Below are 27,234 nucleotides of genomic sequence, written 5' to 3'. Positions count from 1 at the left end.
GCTTCCTTAGACATATAAACTTCAAGACAACAAAGGGAGAAGATCCTGTGAAAACTGGAGATTTCAGCTATGTAAGATTCATGCCTGTAACCTCAGCACTTAAAAAGTAGAAGCAGTAGGATGAAGAATTTAAGGCTAACCCAGAGCATGTTAATTCCACTGGTGAAGTACTTGACTAATATTCATTCATCATGTCATGGGTTCAAATACTAACACCTCATAAAACTAGCTAGTGGTTCAAGCCTGTAATCCGAGAACTCTGGGAGTAAGTGGCAGTAGGAAGATAAGAATTCTAGGCCATTCTCTACTACATAGTAAGTTGAGGCCAGTCTGAACTACTGCAGACCCTGTGTCACAGGGAAAAGAAAAGTAAGGAACAAACAGGAGGAAGTACAGAAGACAAGAGAGATAGAAAAACATTTTGGAAAGTGAAGAAAGATCTCTTCCAAGCCCAAGAGTAATAACAAAATTACACTCAAGAATAGTGTCTGACTAATTCTGTTGGTTTCATTGTTTTGGTATTTATTATTCATTACTTTTAAATATGTATATGTGCCTATGCACACATATGTGAATGCAGGTGCCCAGAGGCCAAAAGCTTTGGATCCTTCTTGTAGATGGAGTTACTGGTGATTGTGGGCACAATATTGGTGCTGGGAACTCGACATAAGCAATATACACTTTCAACTACTGAACCATCTCTCCAGCCCTGTTTGTTTTGGGTGTTTTGTGGGGTGGTTTGTTGTTGCTGTTTTTTCAAGACAGAGTTTTCTCTTATAGCCTTGGTTTTCCTGGAACTAGTTCTGTAGACAGAGATGGACCTGCCTCTGCTTCTGCCTCCCAATGCTGGGATTAAAGGAGTATGCCACCACTGCCCACCTTGTTTTGTTTTTGTGAGATGGTATCTCATGTAGTCCAGATTAGCCTGAAACTTATCAATTCTTTAACACAGGATAAACAGCCGACATAGCCAATCACATTACCATTGTATTTCTAGGTTCATGAAAGAAGTACTTTATGAGTGAGGTCTGAGCACATTTCCATAAGAAATAATGAAATAAAGAGAGTTACCTTAAGTTTCAGATACCTAGTACTTCAAATCTCAGAAACAAAGGATAATTAAGAGGAAGACATATCAACAGTGACAGAATTTGGGAGAATTACCTTTCCTGGACTTCAGGAAACATTTCACAATAGGAAAGAATAGGCTTAGCTGGGCAGGATGGTACTTGCTTGTAATCCAGCACCTGGAGGCTGAGAGCAGGATCATCAGATGAAGCCGATGTCACTTGAACTACATAATGAGCTCAAAGACTACCCTGGGACATACAGTAAGCCCTTGTGGAAAAATAAATAGGAAAAAAAAAAGGAGCCGGGAATAGGAAGGAAAGACAGAAGGCAAAATCATAGCTACAAAAGCCTGATGACCTGAGTTTGATTCCAGAACCCATTGGAAAAAGAAAACAATTCCCAAAAAGTTGACCTCTGACCTGACCTCTGACACTCAAGTACACTTATATTCTCATTCTCTTATATTCTCTCATATTCTCTCTCTCTTTCTTTTTTCTTTTGTTTTTCCAGACAGGGTTTTTCCTTGTATCCCTGGCTGTCCTGGAACTCACTCTGTAGACCAGGCTGGCCTGGAACTCAGAAATCCACCTGCCTCTGCCTCCCAAGTGCTGGGATTAAAGGCGTGCGCCACCACGCCCGGCTCCCTCTCTAATAAAAAAATCGGAAATCGGGCTGGTGAGATGCTCAGTGGTTAAGAGCACTGACTACTCTTCCAAAGGTCTTGAGTTCAAATCCCAATAACCACATGGTGGCTTACAACCATCTGTAACGAAATCTGATACTCTCTTCTGGAGTGTCTGAAGACAGCTACAGTGTACTTACATATAATAAATATTTTTTAAAAAATCAGAAATCGGGCTGGTGAGATGGCTCAGTGGGTAAGAGCACCCAAATGCTCTTCCGAAGGTCCGGAGTTCAAATCCCAGCAACCACTTGGTGGCTCACAACCATCCATAATGAGGTCTGACTCCCTCTTCTGGAGTGTCTGAAGACAGCTACAGTGTATTTACATATAATCAATAAATAAATCTTTAAAAAAAAAATCAGAAATCAAATCTAGCATGGTGGTAGTGGCTTATACCTTTAAACCCAGCACACAGGAGGCAGAGGCAGATGGATCTCTTGAGTTTCAGGGCAGCCTGATCTACACAGCTAGTTCCAAGATAGCCAGGGCTACAGAGAGAAACCGTGTCTCACATTTCTCTGTGTTTAAAAAAAAATCAATAACTGAGGATTGAGACTTCCCTCCAGCACTATTTTCCAAGTCATTAGTGGCATTATGCTCCACTACATTCCATAATGGCACAATTACTTCAGCATTAATCAAACACACATTAGGCAACAGGAAAGGAAAACAAAGCACAAGAAATAAATATTGGTTGCTAGATGAGGTGGCAACACACCTTGAGTCCTAACACTCCTGAGGCAGACACAGGTGGATGGATCTCTGAGTTCTAGGCCAGCATGGTCTACAAAGTAAGTTCCAGGCTAGCCAGGGATAGACAGGGCATCCAATCCCCTGGAACTAGAATTATGAACGATTGTAAGTCAAGTAGTACAGTTCTACTTTTTTTGGTTAAGATTTATTTATTTTATGCATATATGAGTACAGCACCATTGCTCTCTTCAGACACACCAGAAGAGGGCATCAGACCACATTATAGATGGTTGTGAGCCGCCATGTGGTTGCTGCGAATTGAACTGAGGACCTCTGGAAGAGTTAGTCAGTGCTCTTAACCACTGAGCCATCTCTCCAGCCCAGTAGTACAGTTCTTAATCTAACATGTAGCTAGCTCCAGGTTTGATTCCTGGCATGGCAGGGGGGGGGGGGCAAGATTTTTAATATAGAACTGGCAAGATGGTTCCGCCAGGTAAAGAAGACTCCCACCAAGCCTGAAAACCTGCGTTGTATCCCTGAGACCAGACGGTAAAGAGAGAAAGAACTAAATCCTGCAAGTTGGTCTCCAGACTCTATGCACACACCATGATAAGCAGCCATACAGGCACAAATGCATAGAAACACACACACACAAATGTGTTTTTTAATCTGAATATATTTCTTCAAAGATTATACACAAATGGTGATAAGCAGCTTAGTCATAAGGAAAATCAAAACTAAACTCCTGAGTTTCCACTTTATACCCACTAGGATGGCTGTGATCAGAAAGACGAGGCTCTATGAGAGATGTGACAGAACGTCATACTCTGTTGTAGGATTACAAAGGGCACTTGTGAAAGGAAAGCTTGGCATTTTCTCAAAAGGTTAAACATGGTGACCATAGGACCGAAATGAAAGCCAAGCAAGGCTGTTCACACATTACTGTAATCCAGTTACTCATGAGACTAAAGTAACAAAATACCACATTAAAGACTGGGCTTTGCAGAAAGAACATACTTGGGGGGGGCACTTTATACAAAAATATAAGCATATAAAATATTCAATACCATCAGTATTCATAATAGCTAGAAAGTGTTAAAAAAAAAAAAAGACAATTTGTTTTGTTATGTTTTTTGAGACAGGGTTTCTGTGTAGTCCTGGCTGTCCTGGAACTCACTCTGTAGACCAGCCTGGCCTCGAACTCAGAAATCCACCTGCCTCTGCCTCCCAAGTGCTGGGATTAAAGGCGTGCGCCACCCGGCAACAAAAAAAATTTTAACTTAAGTAGAAACAACCCTTTTGTCTATTTATGGACGAATAGATTAATATAACAACAACAAAAATAGCCACACAATATGGTAATATTACTTTGGCATAAAATGAATACATGCTACATACAGTATGGGCACACCTGAAAGCATTACACTGACACAAAATGCCATTTACTGTATGGATTCATTTACAGAATAATGAACATAGAGAATAGCAGCAGGAAGACTAGGGGTGGGGCAAATGAAGAACAACTGCTTGCTAATGGGTATGGGGCTTCTTTGTGGGACGATGGAAATGTTCTGGAATTAGGTAGTGATGGTTACAGAACACTGTAAATATACCAAAACCCACCAAATTATACGATTTTAAATGGTGAAGGTTTTTTTCCAAAATTAATATTTTTTACTTTTCTCTCATATATTACCTCCCCACTGAAGTTCCTCCTCCGCTTTCCCCAGATCTACCCACTCTCCTTCACCTCCCACAAGCCCTCAGGCCTCCCAGGGACATCAACCAAACACTGCAGCATAGGACCAGGCATATACCATCACATCAAGGCTGGACAAGGCAACCCAGTAAGAGGAGAAAGAGGGTCCCACAAGTAGGCAAAAGAGCCAGGACAACCCCCTTGCCCCGTACCCATTATTAGGATATCCACAAAAGAACACTAAGCTACTCAGCCCTAAAATACATGGAGGAGACAGGACAGACCCCTACAGGCTTCCTGGTCTCTTCAAGTTAGTTGTTTCTGTGGTTAAATGGTAAACTTTATATCTGTATTGCATCTTCATTTTTCTAATGTCAAAAGGAATCCTGAGGAGTATTTATCCCAGACTAGGATCAAAAGTGACCAAAACACTGTTCTATCCAGCAAAGGTCAAGGCAGAATGCAACAAGTTTGAAGCTACACTTGGCTATATATACAGCAAGTTATAAGACTGTTCCAAAACACACCAGCACAGAGACTGCAGAAATGGCTCAGCAGTTAGCACTTGTTCTTGCAAAGGACCCCATGTGATTTCCAGCACCCACACACAAGGTACCTCACAATCATCCAGAACCCCAGTTCCATGGAATCTAACACCTTCAGTACTCCCTGAGCACCAGACTCATACACACGGTGCACGCAAAACCAGTCATGCATGTTAAATAAATCTTTTTTTTTTTTAAAAAAAAGTTAAACACAAACATGTTTCCTAAAGACCAGCACACTTCAGCAGATAAAGTTGTTTGCCACACAAACCTGACAACTAAGTTTAATCCCCAGAACCTGTGACAAAAGGGGAAAAAAATCAATACTTTTTAAAGATGTATTTATTATGTATGTGTGTGCACTGTCACTCTCTTCAGACACACTACAAGAGAGCATTGGATCCCATTACAAATGGCTGTGAGCCACCACATGGTTGCTGGGAATTTAACTCAGGACCTCTGGAAGAGCAGCTGGTGTCATCTCTCCTGCCCAAGAATCAACACCTGATGTGCATGTTTTCTCTCCTCTCCTCTCCTCTCCCACCCTCTCTACTTCCCTTCTCTCTCACATACATGCACACACATACACACACCTCATACTAAGTCATCTTTACCTGAACCTCCTCCCTTAAGCCCATAATTCACTTACCTGCCACCCAAAACAATACTAACTAGCCCAACTAAACATTCTTCCTATAAAAAAATGACTCAAGCCGGGCGTGGTGGCGCACGCCTTTAATCCCAGCACTCGGGAGGCAGAGGCAGGCGGATTTCTGAGTTCGAGGCCAGCCTGGTCTACAGAGTGAGCTCCAGGACAGCCAGAGCTATAAAGAGAAACCCTGTCTCGAAAAAACCAAAAAAAAAAAAAAAAAAAAAAAAAAAAAAAAAATGACTCAGGGCTCTCCTATATTCTCTCAAGGTGATTCTATTCCTGAAGGAAAAAATAGGTTATGCCAAATGACCTGCCTGACCAAGAATTCCAAATAATTCAATAAAATGAAGTTCAGGAATCACCATCAGAAGACACCTTTTCTTAAGGGTATCTACTCTCCACCCTTGCCCATATCACTTATCCCCAATTTCCTCTAAAATTTTCTTGTTCTAGAATATACATATGCTCTTAAAAATTGGGGGAAGGAGCCGGGCGAGGTGGCGCACGCCTTTAATCCCAGCACTCGGGAGGCAGAGGCAGGCGGATTTCTGAGTTCGAGGCCAGCCTGGTCTACAAAGTGAGTGCCAGGACAGCCAGGGCTACACAGAGAAACCCTGTCTCGAAAAAACCGAAAAAAAAAAAAAATTGGGGGAAGGGCATTAAATAGGTAGAAGATATAACTATTATTCCACATCTTGTCACAGTAAAGAATCAAGATAGGTATGGTGGTGCATACTGGTAAATGCCCTTGGAATCTGAGGGAAAAATTAAAAGTTCAAGACAGGGAAAAATTAAAAGTTCAAGACTAGCTAAAGCTAAATACCAAGACCCTATCTTAAAACACTACAAATACACACATACACAAAATTCATATCTACCATTAAAAGATGTAGCTATGTGAGGCAGGGTCAGCACACACCTTTAATACCAGAACTCAGGAAGCAGAGACCAGTGGATCTCTCAGAGTTCTAGGACAGCCTAATGAGAGCCAGGGATACACAAAGAAACCCAGCCTTGAAAAACAAAAACAGGGCTAGAGAAATGGCTCAGCGGTTAAGAGCACTGACTGCTCTTCCAGAGGTCCTGAGTTCAAATCCCAGCAACCACATGGTGGCTCACAACCATCTGTAATGAGGTCGGATGCCCTCTTCTGGTGTTTCTGAAGACAGCTACAGTGTATTTACATATAATAAATAAATAAATAAATAAATATTTAAAAAAAACAAAAAAAACAAAAACAAAAACAAAAACAAAAATTTGAAAAATTACACTGTGGACTAAGTCAGCTAGATAAGTATAGCTCTCACCTCTCATCAAATACGTTTTTTGCTATCAATGGAGGCTATTACAGAGATGCAAACTGGTCAATTACAGAAAGTAAGTAATCCCAGTTACCACATCTACAGTGCAACCCGTCTTCCTAAGGTTCAGGAAAACCAAGGAAGAAGAGGTTAAAAATAAGTAAATAAATAGGCAGAAGATCGAGATGCCTGCTGCCAAATATCTCCTGGTCAGGACAGGGAAGCTGTATACATGAAATGCAACCATATGGTTGCCTAGACAAGACCTGCATAGTGGCAGCACATTTCAACCTGGAGGAGGAAATTTCAAAAGTTCCTGTGCCTAGATGAAGAGCTATAAGCAATCAATGGTTGCTGAGATCAGTTTTCTGTAGGAAAATGAGCCCCCTAAACTAAATCACAAGAATTCAACCTTAAACAAATGTACTTATGAGCAACATTAAATGAACTCAGTAGGGTGTGTGTATGTGAGAGAGAATGGCATGAGAAGAGTTGGAGTAAGAGGAAGAGATATAGAATTTATTCTAATATAAGAACTCATATATGAAATTCCCTAAAAAAAATTTAAACTAAAAAAGAATATTTAATTCCTTAGGACAATGAACACAAAGTGATAAAGAATGTAAGAGTGTAAAAAGTCAAATAGTGATGGGCGGTGGTGGCCCATGCCTTTAATCCCAGCACTTGGGAGGCAGAGGCAGGTGGATTTCTGAGTCTGAGGCCAGCCTGGTCTACAGAGTGAGTTCCAGGACAGCCAGGGCTACACAGAGAAACCCTGCCTCAAAAAAAAAAAACAATAAGCAAAAGTCAAATGGCTCAGTGATAGCAGAATGGTCCTGCTGTGTGTCTGGGCTGATGGTATCAGGAATATCAGAAACTCTGAACAACAGCAACTCTGAAAAAGGAGGCAAAGGTCAGGCCTTATCAGGCCATGATCCAATCGTAATCTTTTTTCCTTTTCTTCTGAGACTGAGTCTCTCTACATAGCCTTGGCTGGCCTAAGAACTCCAGATGTAGAGCCTGGAACTCAAGAGATCTGCCTACTTCTGCCTCCCCAATTTTGGGATTATTTTCTAGTTCTTTTGAGACTGGGTGTTACTCTATCTGAAGCTGGCCTGGGGCTTACTTAGCTAGTTCAAGCTGACCATGACCACTCAGTGCTGGAGCTGCAGGTATGAAGCACAATGGCTGGTTTTCATCATTGACCTTGTGATGTTTAAGCATAGTGTCACTGAGATATTTGAGTAACTGATGCTCATTCACAGAAAGGGAAAAGCAAGTTAAACAACCATCAGCCCCAGACCTAGGAAAATGGCAAAATAAGTCCTCCCATCTCATCCATTTAGTCTCACTGCACTGACAAGGCCAATTGGCATCAGTATCATGCACCATAAAGAGACAAGATGGAAGTTACAGCACAATTTTCAGGAGTCACTTTTCCCTTCCACCACAAAAGCAGCTCCAGGGATGAAATCAAGTGTCTTTTACTCACTGAGCTAGTTCACAGACCCCTTTTTGTATTTTTATTTGGTTTTATTTTATGTCTGAGTGGTTTTGCCTGCATGTTAAACTTATGTGCCTGATGCCCACAAGAGGGCATCAGGTCTCCTAAAACTAGAGTTACAGATGGGTGTATAAGTCCCCAGATAGGTGCTAAGAGCAAAAGCTGGGTCATTCACAAGAACAGCAAATGCTCTTATCCACTGAGACTTTCTCCAAACACCTCCCCCCTCCGTTAAAATAGAGACTAGGCCGGGCGTGGTGGCGCACGCCCTTAATCCCAGCACTTGGGAGGCAGAGGCAGGCGGATTTGAGACCAGCCTGGTCTACAAAGTGAATTCCGGGACAGCCGGGGCTATACAGAGAAACCCTGTCAAAAAATAAAAAAAATGGGGCTGGAGAGATGGCTCAGTGGTTAAGAGCACTGACTGCTCTTCCACAGGTCCTGAGTTCAATTCCCAGCAACCACATGGTGGCTCACAACCATCTGTAATGGGATCCAATGCCCTCTTCTGGTGTGTCTGAAGACAGCAACAGTGTACGCCTATACATATAAATAAATAAATAAATAAATAAATAAATAAATCTTTTTTAAAAAATAAATAAATTTAAAAATTAAAAATTAAATAAAATAGAGACTAGATTTCATACATTCCAGGTTGGCCTGTAATATACCCCATAACTGATGACAATGAACTTCAGATCCTCTTGCTAAGATCATAGATGTATCCCATCATGCCAGATTTATTAAGTGCTGCAAATTTATTCCTGTCGAGCATCCCAGTCCTGGTATTCTCTCTAAAAATGTAAAGCATCTATATAAATAAAATGTTTCAGAGGAGATGGGGAAATCAAAACACACAGAAAACCAACAAAAGAACAAAGATGTGGCTTCATACAATTTCTAAACAACAAAACAAAAACAGGAGAAAAGAGGTAATTTAGTTACCAGACAAATACAAACTAGCATTGGAAAGTAGCAAGAAGGCTGAGAGGTGAGTCAGCAGAAGACCTGGGTTTGATTCTCAGGAACCACCTGTCACTCTAGTCCCAGGGGATCCAACTTCTTCCAGGAGCCCCCACACATGTAGGCAAAACACTCAATGAAGGAAAAAGAGGAAAAGAAAATAGCAAGAAAAACAGAACCTGCAGACTGGAGATTATACTTCAGCAGTAAAATGCTTGCCCACAATGCCCAAGGCCCCAGGTTCAATCCTCAGTACACAAACAAGTGAAAGAACAAACAACTCTGAAAAGAAGGTTGATATAGACTATGTTACCAAATTGGCCTTCAAATGCTGAGCTCAAGCAATTCTCCCACTTAGGCCTCCAATGCCTGGGACCACATGCATAATAATTCAGCATTTTCATATCAAATAATTAACAAAACATCTGGATCAAACAATATCTAACAAACTGACAAACTGAAGCATGCACAGGATGATGTGCAACATAGCAAACAGTTTAAAAATTGTATTTGGTTGCCGGGTGTGGTGGTGCACACCTTTGATCCCAGCACTCGGGAGGCAGAGGAAGGCAGATTTCTGAGTTCGAGGCCAGCCTGGTCTACAGAGAGTTCCAGGACAGCCAGAGCTATACAGAGAAACCCTGTCTCAGAAAAAAAAAAAAAAAAAAAAATTGTATTTGAAGAAAGGTAGAGGGTAGAGGTCCGCTGTTTTGTCTGGGGAAAAAAGAACTTTCGTTTGTGTTTTCTCTGTGTAGCCTTGGCTATCCTGGATCTCACTCTTCACTCTTTAGCCCAGGCTTTCCTCAAACTCAGAAATCCTTTGCCTCCCAAGCACCAATATTAAAGGCATGCACCACTACATCCTGGCTTAAAAAAACAAAAAAACTTTTAAGTAGAATAAAATAAGTCTCATAATAGTGAATAGCTATAAACTGAATACTGGAGCTACACAAAATTAAAAAAAAAAAAAAAAACTGCAGATAGAAAAAAAAAAAAATCAGAGCCACTAAGTTAAAATTGAAGGTAAGCAGTTCAGGGACAAGCATAGTGGTGCACAGCATACCTTTAATACCAGCACTTAGGAGAAAGATGCAGGAGGCTAGCCTGGTCTATAGGGTAAGTTCCAGGACAGCCAGGGCTACACAGAGACACTTAAAATCAAGAGAGAGAGGGGGGTGGGGAAGAAAGAAGGGGAAGGGGAAAGGGGAAGGGAAGGGAAGGATTATCAGAGAAAAAACAAACTTTACAGAATGACAGATTAGAGCTGGTGAGATGGTTCAAGTAAAAGCCCTTTGAGGCCTACTGATCTTACTTTAATCCCAGAGACCTATATGCTAGAAAGAAAAGAACCAACATCCCTAAGTTGTCCTCTGACTTGGACATGAAACTTACGACACCTGAGCACACATATACACACACAAAATAAAAGGTCTTAAGAAGATAAAAAGATTGAATTGGAGCCAGCAACTGTGAAGTTATTATCTTGAGAAATACCTGGAAAAACTGCTCAGCCCAAAACATCTACAATTAAAAGCAACATCTTAGACAAAGAAACTGGGAGTGATGAGCCACCTGAGCCATATAGGGATTTCCAGATTAATCTAGGTTCATAAGACCCTACCTATCTCAGGAAGTAGGGAAGGAGGGAGGATGGAGATAGATGAGAAGTTAAGAGTGCATAGAGTTCTATCTTTTCTCTCTGGGGAATGTGTGTGTGTCCATGTACACATTTGGGTGTGTGAATGAATGTGAGCACATGAATGCAAAGATATGAGTATGTTAGAGAACAACTTCAGGTATGCCTTCTACCATGTTTGAGACAGGGTCCATTGTCTTTTGGTTCTCTGTTTTGTTTGGGAGGGTGTTACAGTAATTTCCAACCCCAATAAGCCCATATTATAAGCCAGCTATTGTATGTATAAGCTATGTGCCTAGATTGGGCAGATCTAGCACAATATTAACTTATTCTCCAGCTATGAGACCCTTTGCTACTTGGCAGTTTTCTCCTGGCCACATGGTTCTGCTCAACTCTTCTATAAATCTAAAATGATTTCAAAATAAAAGACGTTTTAAAGCTGTATTTCTTGCAGAGTGTGGTGACATGTGTCAGTATTTTCAACACTTTTTAAGTTGTTTAATGGAAACAGAAGTCTGGCTATGGTAGCGTACACCTTTAATCCTAGCACTTTAGAGGCAGAGGCAGATCTGGTTCAGGTTTGAAAAGATCTGGTCTACATAGTGAGTTCCAGGACTACACTGAGAAACCCTGACCAAAAAAAAAAAAAAAAAAAAAGAAACAGAAAAATCTGGAGTCAAGACCAGTCTGGGCTGCATAGGTTAACACTGTTTCAAAAAACACTTTTGCCACTGTAAAAGAAACAAAGTGATTGATGGCAGGCTTGATGGCATGTGCCTCTACTGTCAGCACCTGGGAAGCAGAGGCAGGCAGGTTCATGAGGCCAGTTTCTTCAGAAACAAAGGTGGGGAAAGGTTACATCTACATCTACTTCTGATTTTCTTGCATTTAATTACCTATTCTTTTTTATAAAATTTATTTATTACTATACATAAGTAGCTGACTGCAGATGCGTCAGACCTCATTTCAGGTGGTTGTGAGTCACCCTATGGTTACTGGGATTTGAACTCAGGACCTTTGAAAGAGCAGTCAGTGCTCTTACCCACTGAGCCATCTCTCCAGCCCTTAACTACCTATTCTTAACATTAAAAAAATAGTAAGATTGGGAATACAGCTGGGCAGCAGAGCTTTCCCTACCTTGTGCAAAGCTCTAGCCCTTGAACTGAGTGTAGTGTCACACAAATTCAAAGCCAGCCAGGAATATATAATAAAACCCTATCTCAATAATAATAATCTACAAATTTTGAAATTGTCAACTACAAAGGCCTACAGTCAAAACTGAATCACCAAATTTGAAAGCAAAGTTAGGAAGACCCAAATCTCTAACTAAAGCTAAGCTATCTAGCTATAATACCAAAGCTGAACGCTGATATAGAACTGTGATATTTCCAAGCAAGAAGATGGCTTTAGTCCAGGAGCTTTAGACCAGCCTGGGCAACACAAGACCCCAATCTCAGCGGAAAAAAGAAAATCCAGGTGCTTCCTTCAGTTGTCAGCAAACAATAGAAAATGACTTTAATATAAAATGTAACCTTATTTGTATATTTGAGATTTTACCATAGGCATACTGTTAAACATATGAATGGATTTGTTTTTAAACCTGAAAAGGGAGACTATTGGGAACACACCCCAATCTAGGTACGGTAAGCATATGCCTATAATCCTAACATTTGAAAAGCTTAAGCACAGCCAGGTAGTGGTAGTTCATGCCTTTAATCCTAGCGTTCAGGAGACAGAAGCAAGTGGATTTCTGAGTTCTAGGCCAACCTGGTCTACAGAGCTCCAGAACAGCCAGGGCTACAGAGACAAACCCTGTCTTGGAGTGGGAGGTATACATGAACACACATTGGTGGTGAATGCTTTTTAATCTAAGGCAGCAGGTGTATCTCTGAATTCAATGCCAGCCTGGTCTACAAATGGAGTTCTAGAATAGCCAGGGCTCAAAAAAAACAAAAACAAAAACAAAAGAACAAAAAAATGAAAAAAAAAAAGGAATAAGGATGAAGAGGATTGCTCTGAGCTCAGCTGAGGCCCAGGCCAGACTACATAGTAAAGCTCCAGGCCAGCCTGGGCTACAGAAAAAAACCTTGTCTCCAAAAGTCTACAAAACAGGAGCACGGGAAATGGCTCAGAGGTTAAGACCAATTGTTGCTCTAGCAGAAGGCCCAGATTGGTTCCCAACACTCACATAGTAGCTCAGAGCAATTCCTGCCTTAAGGGATCCTACCCCTTCTCCTTACTTCCACGGGCATTAAACACGGTGCACATACAGAGGCAAAACACTCATGCATAAAATAAATAAACATAAAATAAATTTTTAAAAAATGCCGGGCGGTGGTGGCGCACGCCTTTAATCCCAGCACTCGGGAGGCAGAGGCAGGTGGATTTCTGAGTTCGAGGCCACCCTGGTCTACAAAGTGAGTTCCAGGACAGCCAGGGCTATACAGAAAAACCCTGTCTCAGAAAACAAAAACAAAAAAATAATACAAGTCTCTAGTGGCAAGGCAGGGGCATCTCTGTGGGTTCAAGGATAGCCAGAGCAAGAGACACCCTGTCTCTGACTCAAAAAAGGAAAAAAAAAAAAAAAAAAAAAAAAGCAAGATATAATAGTGAGAAGACCTGACAGCTCAGCCCAGCTAAGCAGATAAAAGCACTTGCTGCCAAGTCTGAATCTGAGTTCAATACCCAAACCCCGGGTAAATAGAGACTGACTCCCAAAGTTGTCTTCTGACCTCCACACTCATACACAAGTGCGCACATACATACACACATACACACACACACACACACATACACACACACACACACACTCTCTCTCTCAAAGTAAATGTAAAAAATAAGTAAAATATTAATCCCAGCACTTGGGAGGCAGAGGCAGGCAGATTTCTGAGTTCAAGGCCAGCCTGGTCTACAAAGGGAGTTCCAGGACAGCCAGGGCTATACAGAGAAACACTGTCTTGAAAAAACAAAAAAAAAAAAGGTAAAATAAATACAATAAGAGACACACCCTTACATTTTCATTGCCCTCATTGTAATACTATAATCAACTGGTTTACTGATTAGGCTACCAAGAACAATGGAGGTGTTTTTGGGCCAGTGGATAATTAAATCCAATTGTGTACAAGGCATCAATACTTCAACAAGTACTGAACCCTGACTCATAAATCTCTGCTGAGTGTGTTTCCATCAGTATATTTCCTTTCTTCTTCTTTTTTTTTTTTTTTTTTTTTTCTTTTTGGTTTTTCGAGACAGGATTTCTTTGTGTAGCCCTAGCTATCCTGAAACTCACTCTGTAGAACAGCCTGGCCTCAAATTCAGAAATCCACCTGCCTCTGTCTCCCAAGTGCTGGAATTAAAGGTGTGCGCCACCACTGCCCGGCAAGTATATTCGCTTTCATTTAAAAAGCCCCTGGAAGGCCTGGCGAGATGCCTCAGAGATTAAGAGCACTGATTGCTCTCCTAAGGTCCTGAGTTCACAATCCCAGCAACCACCCGTAATGAGATCTGATACCCTCTTCTGCTGGGTCTGAAGTCAGTTACAGTGTACCTATGTATAATAATAAATAAATCTTCGAGACAGAACAAACAGGGACTGAGCGGAGGGGCTGACCAGAGCAAGCAGTGTTAACCCAAGCGAGCAGCGGTCCTAAAAAAAAAAAAAAGTCGCCGGGTGTGGTGGCGCATGCCTTTAATCCCAGCACTCGGGAGGCAGAGGCAGGCGGATTTCTGAGTTCGAGGCCAGCCTGGTCTTCAGAAGTGAGTTCCAGGACAGCCAGGGCTATTACAGAGAAACCCTGTCTCGAAAAAAAAAAAAAAATTCATTTGCCAATAACCACATGAAGGCTCATAACCACATGTACAGCTACATAAATCCTTTTTTTTTAAGCCCCTGGAAGATGGTAGGTACTAGCTCAAAAAAAGCAGTAGTTTTAATTACTTTAAGCTAAGTGTAAAAACGAGATTATGACTGACATAAAAATATCAGCTTTGAAAGAAGTGGTATGGACCATCAGACTCCATCAATTGGAAAGCCATGAACATATTCCCCAAAGTGGAGGAAAAGTTACAAAGTTGCAAGTACCTGCATCATGGTACAGACAGATCGAGTCTCTTGCTTAGCAACTGCAGTGTTGTCTACAAAACACTCAGCCTGTCATAGTTAGGGCATGACAACTGTTCACCCTAAATCCATGTGCTCAGCTTGGATTCAGGATTGATTTATAAAAATAGCTGCTGCTGCTGCTGGTCTTTTGAATCTCTGCGCTGATGACTGGGCAGTGTTACCCTATAGGCCTAGAGCAGCTGTATTTCCCTCACCACACCCATCGCTCTGCCTACCCAGCCAAGCTGCCGGCAACCGCCCCCCTCCCGTTTGTCACCCTCCCACCCCCACCCCACAACTCTACACCATACTATTCTCCCTCCTCCTGGGCTGAGTGAGCAAATTACAAGCACAAATATCCCCTGATGCAATGCCACAACCATCCCTGGGAAAGAGCAGAGGCAGTTGCCAAAAGCGCAGCAGTAGGAAAACGGGCGGGAGACACTCACAGGGAGCAAGAAACACTGCAGAGGCCCTGGGGAGAAATTCTGTAACTGGACCAGCGGAGGGCAAGGAGAAAGGGGGATTCCAGCAAAAGGCTGGGTAACACTAATCTTGCCTGAGAACTACAGGCTACAACTCCGCTCCAGGAAGGGGCGAGTTCTGGATTCCTAAAACACAAACCTGTGGGGAAATCAGCCTCTTCCCCTAAAGCACCAAATGCATTTAATCTACACAATCCAAGAGATAAGCAAAACCTCCCCAAAACGCCCAGGAGGCAATCGCAAGTAAAGTTGAGTTCCGACAGTAACAGTCCAAAAGAACTCGTCCCGGGTGCTAAATAAACCACAATCTCTGCTCCGAGTAACGTTTCCGACAGCCGCTGCTAGCCCTGGTCCCTCTGTTTCCGGACTCCGCACCCTTAACGTGACCCCTTTTGCATTCCCGAAGCCAGACACTAGATGCGCGTCAGTCCCCAAAGTGTGCGGGACCCACGCACACAAGGGCTCGAGTTGGATTCTCCAGACCTCCCCCTCGGCCCCACCCATAACCCCCAGAAGGGACACGCAGAGCTCGCCTCAGTCCCGACATACACGGACGCCCCTCCTGAAGCCCGGAGAAACCACCCAGGCGTCCTTCTGCATCCCGAACCCCACCCAAGGGCCCAGGCTGCAGTCGACCCTCGGTGCCCGGGCTCAGCACATGCCCAGCCTGAGGCAAGCCCCTCGGCTCCACAACCTCCGAAGCCCTGAAACAAAATCTCTCGGCCCGCCTCGCCCACTACGGTCCCCTCAGAAGGCGTCTCAGAGACTCCGAAGGTCACGCCCGCAGGCCCCCCACCAGGCCCCCTCTCTCAGCCACCCCGGCGTCCCGTAGGCGGACAGCCACCGCCCTTCCCCGCCTCGGGAGGGACCTGCGGGGTCCCCGGCGGCCACCGCGAGAACCTGGGCCGGAGTCGCGGAGGATAGTGAGGAAGCCGACCCTCGGATCGCAATCACAGCCGCACCTACCCGCCGCCGCCGCCGAGCCCAAGCCGGAGCCGCAGGAAGCCGGGAGAGGGCAGAGAGGAGCCGGGAGCAGCCGGGAGGAGCCGCAGAAGCCAAAGAGCTAGCCGGAGGGGCGGGGCACAGGGAGGTGGCCGCTTCCTCGTCGCCCTCTTGAAGGCCGGCACGAAGGCGGAGCGTGTTCACCGTCAGCGGGTGCCGCCCCAGCCAATGGGCGCCACCGAAGGGCGGGCCGAGGCGCCGCGAACCAATCCACGCCGGCCCCTACTCCTCGCCCTCTCCGTGGAAGCAGCACGAGTGGCGGACCGTTGGCGCGGCGCGCGTCGGGGGTCTAGACTGCGGCCTCCCGCCCGCGGATGCCTCAGCGAATGGCGAGCCTCAGGCCGCCTTCGCTGTTCTGAGAGAGGGCCGCCGCTTCCTTTTCCAGCAGAGAGGATGCTAGTGTCAGGCGCACGCGCCTGCGTACGGGTGGGCCTGAGTGGGCCCCGCCGGCCCTGACTGGTGGGCTCTATGATGTAATCTGGGAGGGGCGTGGGGCGGGGCCTTGGGTTCATTGCTAACCGCGAGGAACTGACTGGGAGCTGAGGGCGCAGCTCATAGTAGCTGCCTGAAACGTGGCTGGACCAAGTTGAGAAGGACCATTGTTGAATGCAAAACTGATTTTATAATTGGGCGTGTATTTAGTAACTTAAATAATTTCATGTTTCTTTTACTGTTTTTCTTTTTTCAACGTAGTTACTTGAAAACTTAAAGATCACCTTTGTTCTGTTTTGGGTTTTTGGCACAGTGCCTCACACCATAGCGCAGGCTAGCCTGAAATTCACTTTATTTCACCCACCTCCCTCAGAGTGATGGCAATCCCTCAGCCTCAGCCTCCTGAGTGCTGAGATTACAAATTTGAGCCGCCATACACAGCTAAAATTACCTCCTCCTACTCTCCTCTCCCCGCCCCCCTCCTCTAGGGTGTCACTACGAGTCACATTATATTGCCTGTGCATAGTAATGGTCCAGAAGAAATGGTGATACCCAACTCCTTTGCTTATTCCATGATCCACATATGTAACATTCTTAATCATCACAAGAGCCCTACATAATTAATAAATATATCCTCAATGCCCTTTGTAGTTATGAGCCTCACCTTTAACAGTTTAATTTTCTCTCCAGCACTCCTCATTCTCATTATGTTAACAGGCAAGTTTAGTAACACCACAGTGTCAACAAGACAATGTTTGGCTAGTGGGGCTTTAACTTCAGTAGCCAGGTGCTAGGATTGTAAACTCAGGCATATAGGGGTTACCAGGAAGACTTGGTTAGGAAGTACAGCTGTGCTTTTGTAGCCTTAGGAAAGGTAAGCCCCAGTTTCCTCGTTTATGGAAATTAGATAATAGTCACTCTCAATAAAGTTACTAATAGGATGCCAGAGGTAAAATACCATATTCCCTGTGAAGTCTCAGCATGGCTAAACAAAGTATGTAAACCTGTGGAAGACTTCTAAACCTTTCTGTATCAATATTGTGTAACAGTTTCCTCCCAGATTGGAACTTTCCATTAAGCAGGAAGGCCCTGAAACCATCTAGTTTTACTAGGCTACTTCCTGCCAGAGTTCAGCGTCCCTCTCAGAAGAGAAGACCTGAGCGGTAAAGAAGACTCTCAGAAGAGCAAAAGTTGCAGACTCTTAAGACCAGACCAGCTGCCTGAGAGAAGCAGAGACCAGCCAAGCCACCTGGAAGAGGTTTAGACCAGACTTACTTGGAAAGGACCCTCTCCAACCCATTGAGTGGCCTGCAGGCTATGCAGTGTGCCCCAGTTTTCCCAATTTGTGAGTTGTTACCAGTATTGGGGTGGGTCTTGGCGATTCAGCTGTCTTTGAGTCATTTCTGCTACTGTCAGTAACCCCTCACTCATACCTCTTCATAGAACTGAAGGTAGCCCCAATAAAACTAATTGATTCACCAAGCTGGGCTTTGGTTTGTCATGAGTTCCCTCTCTGGGATAAGTAGACTTCTGTGTTGCATTTCCCCAGGGAAAGTTTTGTCACACAATACTCATTCATTTGAGCAGTAAATGGAGATGATGATAATATTCATGAGATCCATATTAATAACCGTCCTATAGTACATACATAGTTACTTATGATTTAGTAGACATAGTTTATTGTTAAAGCCATAGTAACTGGAGAAATGGCTCAGTGGTTAAGAGCACTGACTGGTTTTCTAGAGGTCCTGAGTTCAATTTCCAGCAACAACATGGTGGCTCACAACCGTCTGTCATGGAAATTGATGCCCTCTTCTGGTGTGTCTGAAGACAGCTACAGTGTGCTCATATATAATAAATAATATTTTTAGAAATCATAGTAACTAACCTAATGTAACAATACACCTCTTTAATCACAGCACTTGAGAGGCAGAGGCAGGCAGATCTCTGTGAGCTCAAGTTCAGCCTGATTTACACAGCTTATTCCATGCAAGCCAGATAGATGGTGAGATCCTATCTCAAAAATTTTTTTAAATTAATTAAAAAAAAAAAAAAACCTAAGAGAGCAAAAGGATGCCCTGGCATTGTGTGCTGAGGCAATTGGATACCAAGTTAAGGTCAACTAGGCCACCTAAGTTCAAGAACAGCCTGAGCCATATAATGAGACTGTGTCTTTTTTGTTTTGAGTTTTGTTTTGTTTTGTTTTTTCGAAACAGGGTTTCTCTATATTACAGCCTTGACTGTCCTAGAATTCTTTGTAAGCCTTGCTGGCCTCAGACTCTCAGAGATCCACCTGATTCTGCTTCCCAGATGATGGGGTTAGCCCAGCTGAGACTGTCTCTGTAAAAATAATAATAATAAGCTGTGTGGTGGGCTGGTGAGATGGCTCAGTGGGTAAGAGCACCCGACTGCTCTTCCGAAGGTCCAGAGTTCAAATCCCAGCAACCACATGGTGGCTCACAACCATCCACAACGAGATCTGGCGCCCTCTTCTGGAGTGTCTGAAGACAGCTACAGTGTACTTATATATAATAAATAAATCTTTAAAAAAAAAAAATAATAAGCTGTGTGGTGATGGTACAGGACCTTAATACCAGCACTCAGAAGGCAGAGGCAGGGGCAGGGACAGGCAGCCTACAAAGTAATTCCCAGGATAGCCAGGACTACACAGAAAAACCCTGTCTCCAAGAAGCAAAACAACAATAGTAAGAGTCCAGTGGTCCATGCTTGTGATTCCATTATTTGGTAAGTGGGAGCTGGAGGATCAGGAGTTCAAGGCCAGCCTGGGATACATGAGACCCTACATCAAACAAACAAAACAAAGTAAAGGTTTTGTGGGAAAGATACAGAACTATAAATAGATAACCATAGAAAGACCATTAATACAACCCAGAAAAGCAAAATATCTGTTATAGATTGCACAGCTGTTATTTAGTGAATCAGAAACCTTGAGCAGGGACTGGAGAGATGGCTCAGTGTTTGAGAGCACTGACTGCTCTTCTAGAGGTCCTGAGTTCAACTCCCAGCAACCACATGGTGGCTCACAACCATCTGTAATGAGATCTGATGCCCTCTCCTGGTGTGTCTGAAGAGATCGACAGTGTACTCATATACATAAAATAATTAAGATAAATCTCTTAAAAACAAAAAACAAAAAAAAATATAACCCAGCACTTGGAAGATGCAGGTAGGAGAACCAACTGTTCGAGGACAAGTTTGACTACACAGCTCCAGAGACCAGAACAAAACAGAACAAAAGGCAATTCAGTTACCTTTCCTCTACATGCCTGAAATGGAAATGAGGTTATAATGCCTGGAGGTAGAGAAGCATTTTAAAACCAGAAGCGACAGACAAGAGTGAGGAGGAAGACTGAGAAGAAGCTAGGTCCCTAAGGTGGCGCTAAATGTCCTGTAAAGTAGAAAACCTCTTGCTAATCCTAATTACAGACCTGTAATTATAACTACTCATGAGATTCAGGCCGGAAGATTGCAAATTGAAGGCCAGCCTGGATTATATATTGAGTTTAAGTCAAGTTTGGTGGTGCATGCCTTTAACCCCAGCTTTAAAACAGAGGCAGGTGGAGCCCTGTGAGTTCTAGGCCATCCACAGCTACATAGTAAAACCCTGTCTTTAAAAAAACAAAACAGGGGCTAGAAAGATGGCTCAGGGGTTAAGAGCACTGAAAGAACACTGACTGCTCTTCCAAAGGTCCTGAGTTCAAATCCCAGCAACTACATGGTGGCTCACAACGATCTGTAATGAGATCTGACGCCCTCTTCTGGTGTGTCTGAAGATAGTTACAGTGTACTTACATATAATAAATAATTCTTAAAAAACAACAACAACAACAACAACAACAACAACAAAAAACGATCAAGCTAACAGATCCTTCATCTAATGGTGAGAACTACCCATAGCCATCTGCAGCAACGGCAATCCCGGCTGATGTGCTAGGAGTAAGAGCCCTGGACTATAAGATTAGAAACTCAGTCTCAATTACAGACTGGCCTGCACTAGAGCAGAAGGTGCAGCCTTGGGTAAGCTATTCTAACCCCTGGACCTCCTTTCCTCCTGACTGTCAGGGGAAGTGGAACAGACAATTTCTTCTGCTTCTTGCTGTCTGGATCTCACTGATCACTGTCCTAGGATTTCCTTTCACTTGAAGACACCTCTCTCAAGGCTTGTTCTTGTTCCTTTGATTGAGGAACCTGAATCCCCCTCAGTAGATACTGGGAGGCACACACTTTTGGAGCATTCCAGTACCAACAAGTCACCCTACCCAGGTTCTGGTTCTGTCTTCCTTTCCTTTATCTTCTACTAGAGTGGTCAAAGGCAAAGAAGGTTGTTTCTACTTTCAAAACAATGGTGCACTGCATTCAGTACTGCTTCTGAACTTGCTGTCTGATTTTTCCTCAAAAATCCTCAAATGAGAGGGTTGTGGACCCTCAAAGAACCCTCCCCAGGATGGCAGTCTAAGATTGATATTTTTAGAATATGTATTGTTTTTGTTTATGTGTGTGGGTAGCCATGCCTACAAGTACCCAAGGAATCCAAACAGGGCATCAAATTCCCTGCAACTGGAGTTACAGAAGGTTGTGAGGCACCCCATGTGAGTATGAGTACCCAGAACCAAACTCAGGTCCTTTTCAAAAACAAGACGTGCTCTTAGTTTCCAGCTCCAAATTACTTTTTCTTCATTTCATTTGTTTGTTTGCTTATGTGTATTTATTTATTTATTTATTTATTGGGGGGGGGGGGTGAGACAGGCTTTTATGAAACTTGCTCTGTGTGTAAACCTACCTTCCCAGAGCCTAGATTGGCCTCCAACTCAGTATCCTCCTGCCTTAGACTCCTGAAGTGCTCAGATGCTGAGATTATAGACAAGTGTCATTATGGTGGTTTGAATAGGAATGGCCCCCATAGACTCATGTGTTTGAATGCTTGGCCCACAGGGAGTGGCACGATTAGTAGATGTGGTCTTGTTGGAGTAGGTGTGGCCTGGTTGGAGAAAGCATATCACTGTGGGTTTGAGCTTTGAGGTCCTATATACTAAAGCTATGTATACCCAGTGTGGCATATAGTCTCCTTCTGCTGCCTGTGGATCAATATGCAGAACTCTCAGCTCCTTGTCCAGCACCATGTCTGCCTGCACACTGCCATGGTTCCTGCCATGAGAATAATGGACTAAACCTCTGAAACTGTACACCAGCCTCAATTAAATGCTTGCCTTTATGAGTTATCATGGTCATGGTGTCTCTTCACAGCAATGAAACCCTAACTAAGACAGCGACCATCTCTGGCTAGGGTTTTGTGATTGTTTTGCTTTTTTTTTTTTTTTAATTGCTTTTTCTGTTTTCTTTCTAGGATCTATGTCCTAGCTGCAGAGCATAACCACTAAGCTATGACTCCAAAACTGCTCAAATGATGTCCTCAGGTCTTTGGCATGCTTAATAGACACCTGGCTTCCTTCCAGTTCTTCTTCTTCTTCTTCTTCTTCTTCTTCTTCTTCTTCTTCTTCTTCTTCTTCTTCTTCTTCTTCTTTTTTTTTTTTCTTTTTCTTTTTTTTTTTTTTTGGTTTTTTGAGACAGGGTTTCTCTGTATAGCCCTGGCTGTCCTGGAACTCATTTTGTAGACCAGGCTGGCCTCGAACTCAGAAATCCGCCTACCTCTGCCTCCCGAGTACTGGAATTAAAGACATGCACCACCACGCCCAGCCCCTGTCTTCCATTCTTAACTCCAATAAGATATCCTGATTTCTTTTCAATTCTGACTTAAACTGTCGGACCCTCCAGATTGCCACTGGCTCTATTGGTTTCTTAAGGCAGAGTCCAGCCCCTCTTCCATCAGTATCCTTGAAATGGATGTAGAACAATAATTGTCATCCTGAGTTCCATCTAACCTCTTTCTAGTTCAACATCTGTAGTCACTAAAGAAATGAATCATGCTTCTTCCTTTGTGCTACCTGTGAGGTGGCTGCCATATCTTGTACACCATCATGGCTGCCCTCCGGCCTCAGATGAAGCCTGAGATTGTCAAAAAGAGAACCAAGCCGGGCGTGGTGGCGCACGCCTTTAATCCCAGCACTCGGGAGGCAGAGGCAGGCGGATTTCTGAGTTCGAGGCCAGCCTGGTCTACAAAGTGAGTGCCAGGACAGCCAGGGCTACACAGAGAAACCCTGTCTCGAAAAACCAAAAAAAAAAAAAAAAAAAAAAAAAGAGAACCAAGAAGTTCATCAGGTTCCAGTCAGACTGATATGTCAATATTAAGTGAAACTGGCAGAAACCCAGAGGTATCAACAGCAGGGTGTGGAAAAGATTCAAGGGCCAGATCCTGAGGCCCACCAACATTGGTTACCGGAGCAACAACAAAGCCAAGCTCATGCTGCCTAACAGCTTCTGGGCCTTTCTGGTCCACAGTGTCAAGCACTGGAACCACTGCAGATATGCATCAAATCTTACTGTGCTGAGATTGCTTATGTTTCCTCCAAGAACTGAAAAGCCATCGTAGAAAGCGCAGCAGGCACATTAGGCCATCAGAGTCACCAGTCCCAACGCCAGGCAGTGAAGAAAATGAGTAGGTGGCTTAAATGTGTGTTGTATTTGTGCTTAAATAAAAACCACAAAAACTGCACACAAAAAGAAAGAGAGAGAGGGAGGAAGAGAGGGAGAGAGGGAGGCAAGGAAGGGAAGGAAAAGAAATGAGTCATGAGGCTAGGGATACAGTTCACTGGGAGAGTATGCCTATCATCATGCAGGAGGTCCTGGGTTCCACTCCTAACCTGGGGTCTAACCTGAGATATGCGAGTATTTCCATATCAGAGAGAGCATGAATTGGAAGACCTTGCAATCCTGTTCTAATCCAGAGACCAAGAAGAAACTGAAGGTAAGCAAGATGCCTGGTCATAATAGGGAAGTACAAGGTGAGGACTCTCTGGAGTATGAGGGCATATACCCAACTCCCCCAACTGCTGCCAGTCACAAAGTATACCCAGAGAAGACAAAGTTTTCCATGAAGTGTTGCAAATGTTGACTGTGAGCAATAATTAATTGAGTATTAAAAAACTAACAAACGAAAACCCTTGGCCAGATGGTAGTGTCGCACACCTTTAGTCCCAGCGCTCATGAGGCAGAGGCAGACAGATCTCTGAGTTTGAGGCCAGCCTGGTCTATGGAGCAAGTTCCAGGACATCCGGGGCTACATAAAGAAGTCGTGTCTGGAAAAAAAAAAAAACAAGAAAAACAAGACAAAACACACCACTTGGTTAAGTAAGAGACCTAAGTTCAAACCCCCAGAACATATGAAAAAAAATCTAGTCATATAACCTCAGAATTATAGTGGCTAGAGACAGGAAGACCACTGGGCTTGCTAACTGACAGCCTAGCTCCCGGATCACGGAGATTCAGACCTAATCTCAAAGAAATCAAGGTAGACTGATAGAGCAAAACACAACCTTCTCTATCCTCCACATCATGCACAGGCATGTGAACCTGCACGTACCATGTCCGTGTGTGTGTGTGTGTGTGTGTGTGTGTGTGTGTGTGTGTGTGTGTGTGTGTAAAACCCTGCATTCTCCTGCCTCCACCTTCAAAGTGCTGAGACTACAAGTGTGCATTACCATCCCTAACTGAGGACTGTTATTTAAAAAAAAAAAAAATTTTTTTTTTAAGTGAGTACTTACTGTGGTTTCAGACTCAGGAGGCAGAACAGGCAAATTTCTGTGACAATAGAGCCAGCCTTGTCTATATAGTAAGAAGTTCCATGCCAACTAAGGCTACATAGTGTGGTCATGCCTGAAAAAAATAAAACAAAATCAGGAACACTATATAGCTAAACATGTGGGCTGGCAGTTCTTGGCCTGCCAATTTGTTGTCTCTGCTGCAATTGCACCCTTCACCCAGGTGAGGAGACTAGCATCACAAAGTCTATCAGGAGGGTAGCTGCAGGCAGGACCCAAACCTCAGACCCTTTGTTCAGACCTTGAGTGAGTCACTTGGAAGACAAAAGGCAGCTCTTGCCAATTCAGTAAGCCTCTGAGGAGAGCTGCCGACTCTGGAGACTCTGTAGAGAAGCTCGAAGAAGCAGACACGAAAATGGAAGGGAGTCTCTTCGAAGATGCTTGCCTTGGCACTGTTCGCTTAGCTTGGAATCAAACACTTGGCAGCTCAGGAAAACTAACTTATATTTAGGAAAGAGCTACACATATTCATGGAATTCCTGTGGGCATAGTCCATGCTGACTCGATTAGAATTCAGGGAACTTAGCAGGAGAGCATTACTAAAACTTTTTTATTTGGAAATTATTTCAAACTTATTTGAAAAAAAAAATCACAAGAATAAATATTCTTTACCAAGCTTCAGCTATTTTAAACATTGTGCCCATTTGCTTAATCGTGTTGCCTGCACATGCACATTCTACCCAGTTTCTTCATTTTAAGGATTGTCCGTTTATTTATATTCAGGCTTTTAGCCCCTAAATATTCCAAGGTATATTTCTTAGTAATAACAATACAGGTATCAATCCCTATGTCATTTAAAACTGATTGTGATTCAAGATTCTATCTAGCTGAGGGTGATGGTGCACACCTTTAATCCTAACCCAGAGAGGAAGAAGCAGGTGGGGCTTGAAGCCAGCCTACTCTACACAGAGTTAAAGGCCAGCCAAGATGGCACAGTTGAGACTCTGTCTCAGAAATAAACAAGAGTTCTATCTGAGCAGAGCTGGATCACAGCTCCGTATACTCGGACATGCCTATAGTCCTAGCACCCATGAGGCAGAGCCAGGAACAGCAGTGAAGGTTTGAGGCCAGCCTGTTTAATGTAGGGTTCTAGGTCAATCTAGACTACTGAGTGAAGAAAAAGAGTTCTCTCTAATCAAGCATCTAGATTCTAATTTTGTCAGTTGACCCAAAATATAATAATATATTAATAGTATTTCTTTCCCTCCAGAGACACTTAGCTTTTATACATATGCCTGCCATATATATATATATTTTTTTTTTTTTGCTTACATGTATATCTGTGTACCACATACATGTCTGATGGCTGTTAGCTGCCAGAACCCAGGTCCTTTGGAAGAACAGCAAAGGCTCTTAAACACTGAGCCACCTCTCCAGCCCGTGCTGTGTCTCTTTAGGTTCAGCTACTGTGGAGCATTCCTTAAACCTTCTTCTTACGTGTGTGCACATGTGTATCTTTTATGACAATGGAAGTGGGGGTTTTTTCAGGGTTTTTTGTGGGAAGTGTTTTGTACTGTTTTGGTTTCATTCTGTATGTGTGCATGTGTGTGTGTGTGTGTGTGTGTGTGTGTGCAAGTGCTCCTGTATGTGGGATATTCATACACAGGATGCATGTGCATATGAAGACCAGAGGTCAACATCAGGAGCCTTGTACCTCATTTTACCTATTCAACTACCTGATCATAATTCAGGGCTTGGCCTGTTTAAGCCTCCCCGGAGCTGAATTACAGGCATATGTCACCCTGCCTAACTTTTGTATTTTAACTTTTTTTTTTAAGTATATATGTGTCATATATGTGTGGAGTGCATGTGTGAGCAGTTCACACACAGTTAAAGGTCAGAAGAGGACATCTGGAATCTTCCTCATTCCTGTCTATCTTACCTTACTTCTTTGAGACATGGCCTCTCACTGATCGGAAAGCTTACTGTTTCCAGCAGACTGGCTTGTTAGCAGTCTCCTACTGCTTGAGTGCTGGGGACTTTAAGGTAGGTCTCCAAGCCTGCCCAGCTAAAGCTGTTAACCAATGAGCCATCTCCCCAGCCAGCATTCCAGCCCCTGTCCTTGGTTTGTTTTTTTCTAATGTACCTTCACTTTGTCAACTGAAGTTTTCTCCCAGCCTTTCTTCTGTTTTGTGTTTTAATTTTACTTATTTATTATTGTAGTTGTTTATGTATGTGAGATATGGGGTGTGAGCAGACTGCATGAGGGCAGTCAGAGAGTTACGTTGTAGAATCAGTTCCCGAATTCCACCTTTCACGTGGGTTCTCAGCGTGCAATGTAGGTCACGAGGCCATGCAGCAGGCACTTTTACCCAGCACACCACCTTAGCAACCCTTGCTTCGTTTCTGAGACATGGTTTTATGTAGCTCAGGCTATCGTTGAGTCCTAGGTAGGTAGCCAACCAAGGATGTCCTTGAACTTCTCACTCTCCTGCCTCTACCTGCCTAGTGCTAGGGTTACAGTTATACAGTGCTAGGGACCAAAGCCACAGCTTTACAATGCTAGCAACTGTCTACAGATGAGCTACAGTTTGAGGGGGGAGGGGTTATAGCTTTGTTTTCTTTTTTTTTTTTTTTTCTAAACTAGAAAATCCTCCTGCCTCAACCTGCTGAGTGCCAGGACTGTAGAAATGTACTACCACCCTTGACTGACATTGATTTTTTTTTTTTGTCATTAATTGCTTGTCTCCAGGATGTGTGGGTTTGCAGTCCTCAAACCAGTTCTGGG

The 27,234-nt window shown here is 43.5% G+C and overlaps 1 protein-coding gene and 1 pseudogene across 1 annotated transcript in view; one reads left to right on the top strand and one right to left on the bottom strand.

The window, feature by feature from the left end:
• The window catches only part of Map4 (microtubule associated protein 4), a 153,431-nt gene extending 136,671 nt beyond the window's left edge, over nucleotides 1-16,760 (bottom strand). Inside the window, exon 1 of the mRNA XM_085828048.1 lies at nucleotides 16,303-16,760. The gene's annotated coding sequence lies outside the window, so the exon portion shown is untranslated. The remainder of the gene's footprint in view (nucleotides 1-16,302) is intronic.
• A 6,006-nt stretch (nucleotides 16,761-22,766) lies between these two features.
• LOC147002150 (large ribosomal subunit protein eL32 pseudogene) lies at nucleotides 22,767-23,335 on the top strand (annotated as a pseudogene).
• Nucleotides 23,336-27,234: the final 3,899 nt, after the last annotated feature.

Source organism: Mus caroli, unplaced genomic scaffold (genome assembly GCF_978045245.1).
Source record: "Mus caroli unplaced genomic scaffold, Mus_caroli_1 scaffold_11, whole genome shotgun sequence".
Taxonomy (NCBI): Eukaryota; Metazoa; Chordata; class Mammalia; order Rodentia; family Muridae; genus Mus; species Mus caroli.
This window is presented reverse-complemented; position numbering and strand designations above follow the sequence as displayed.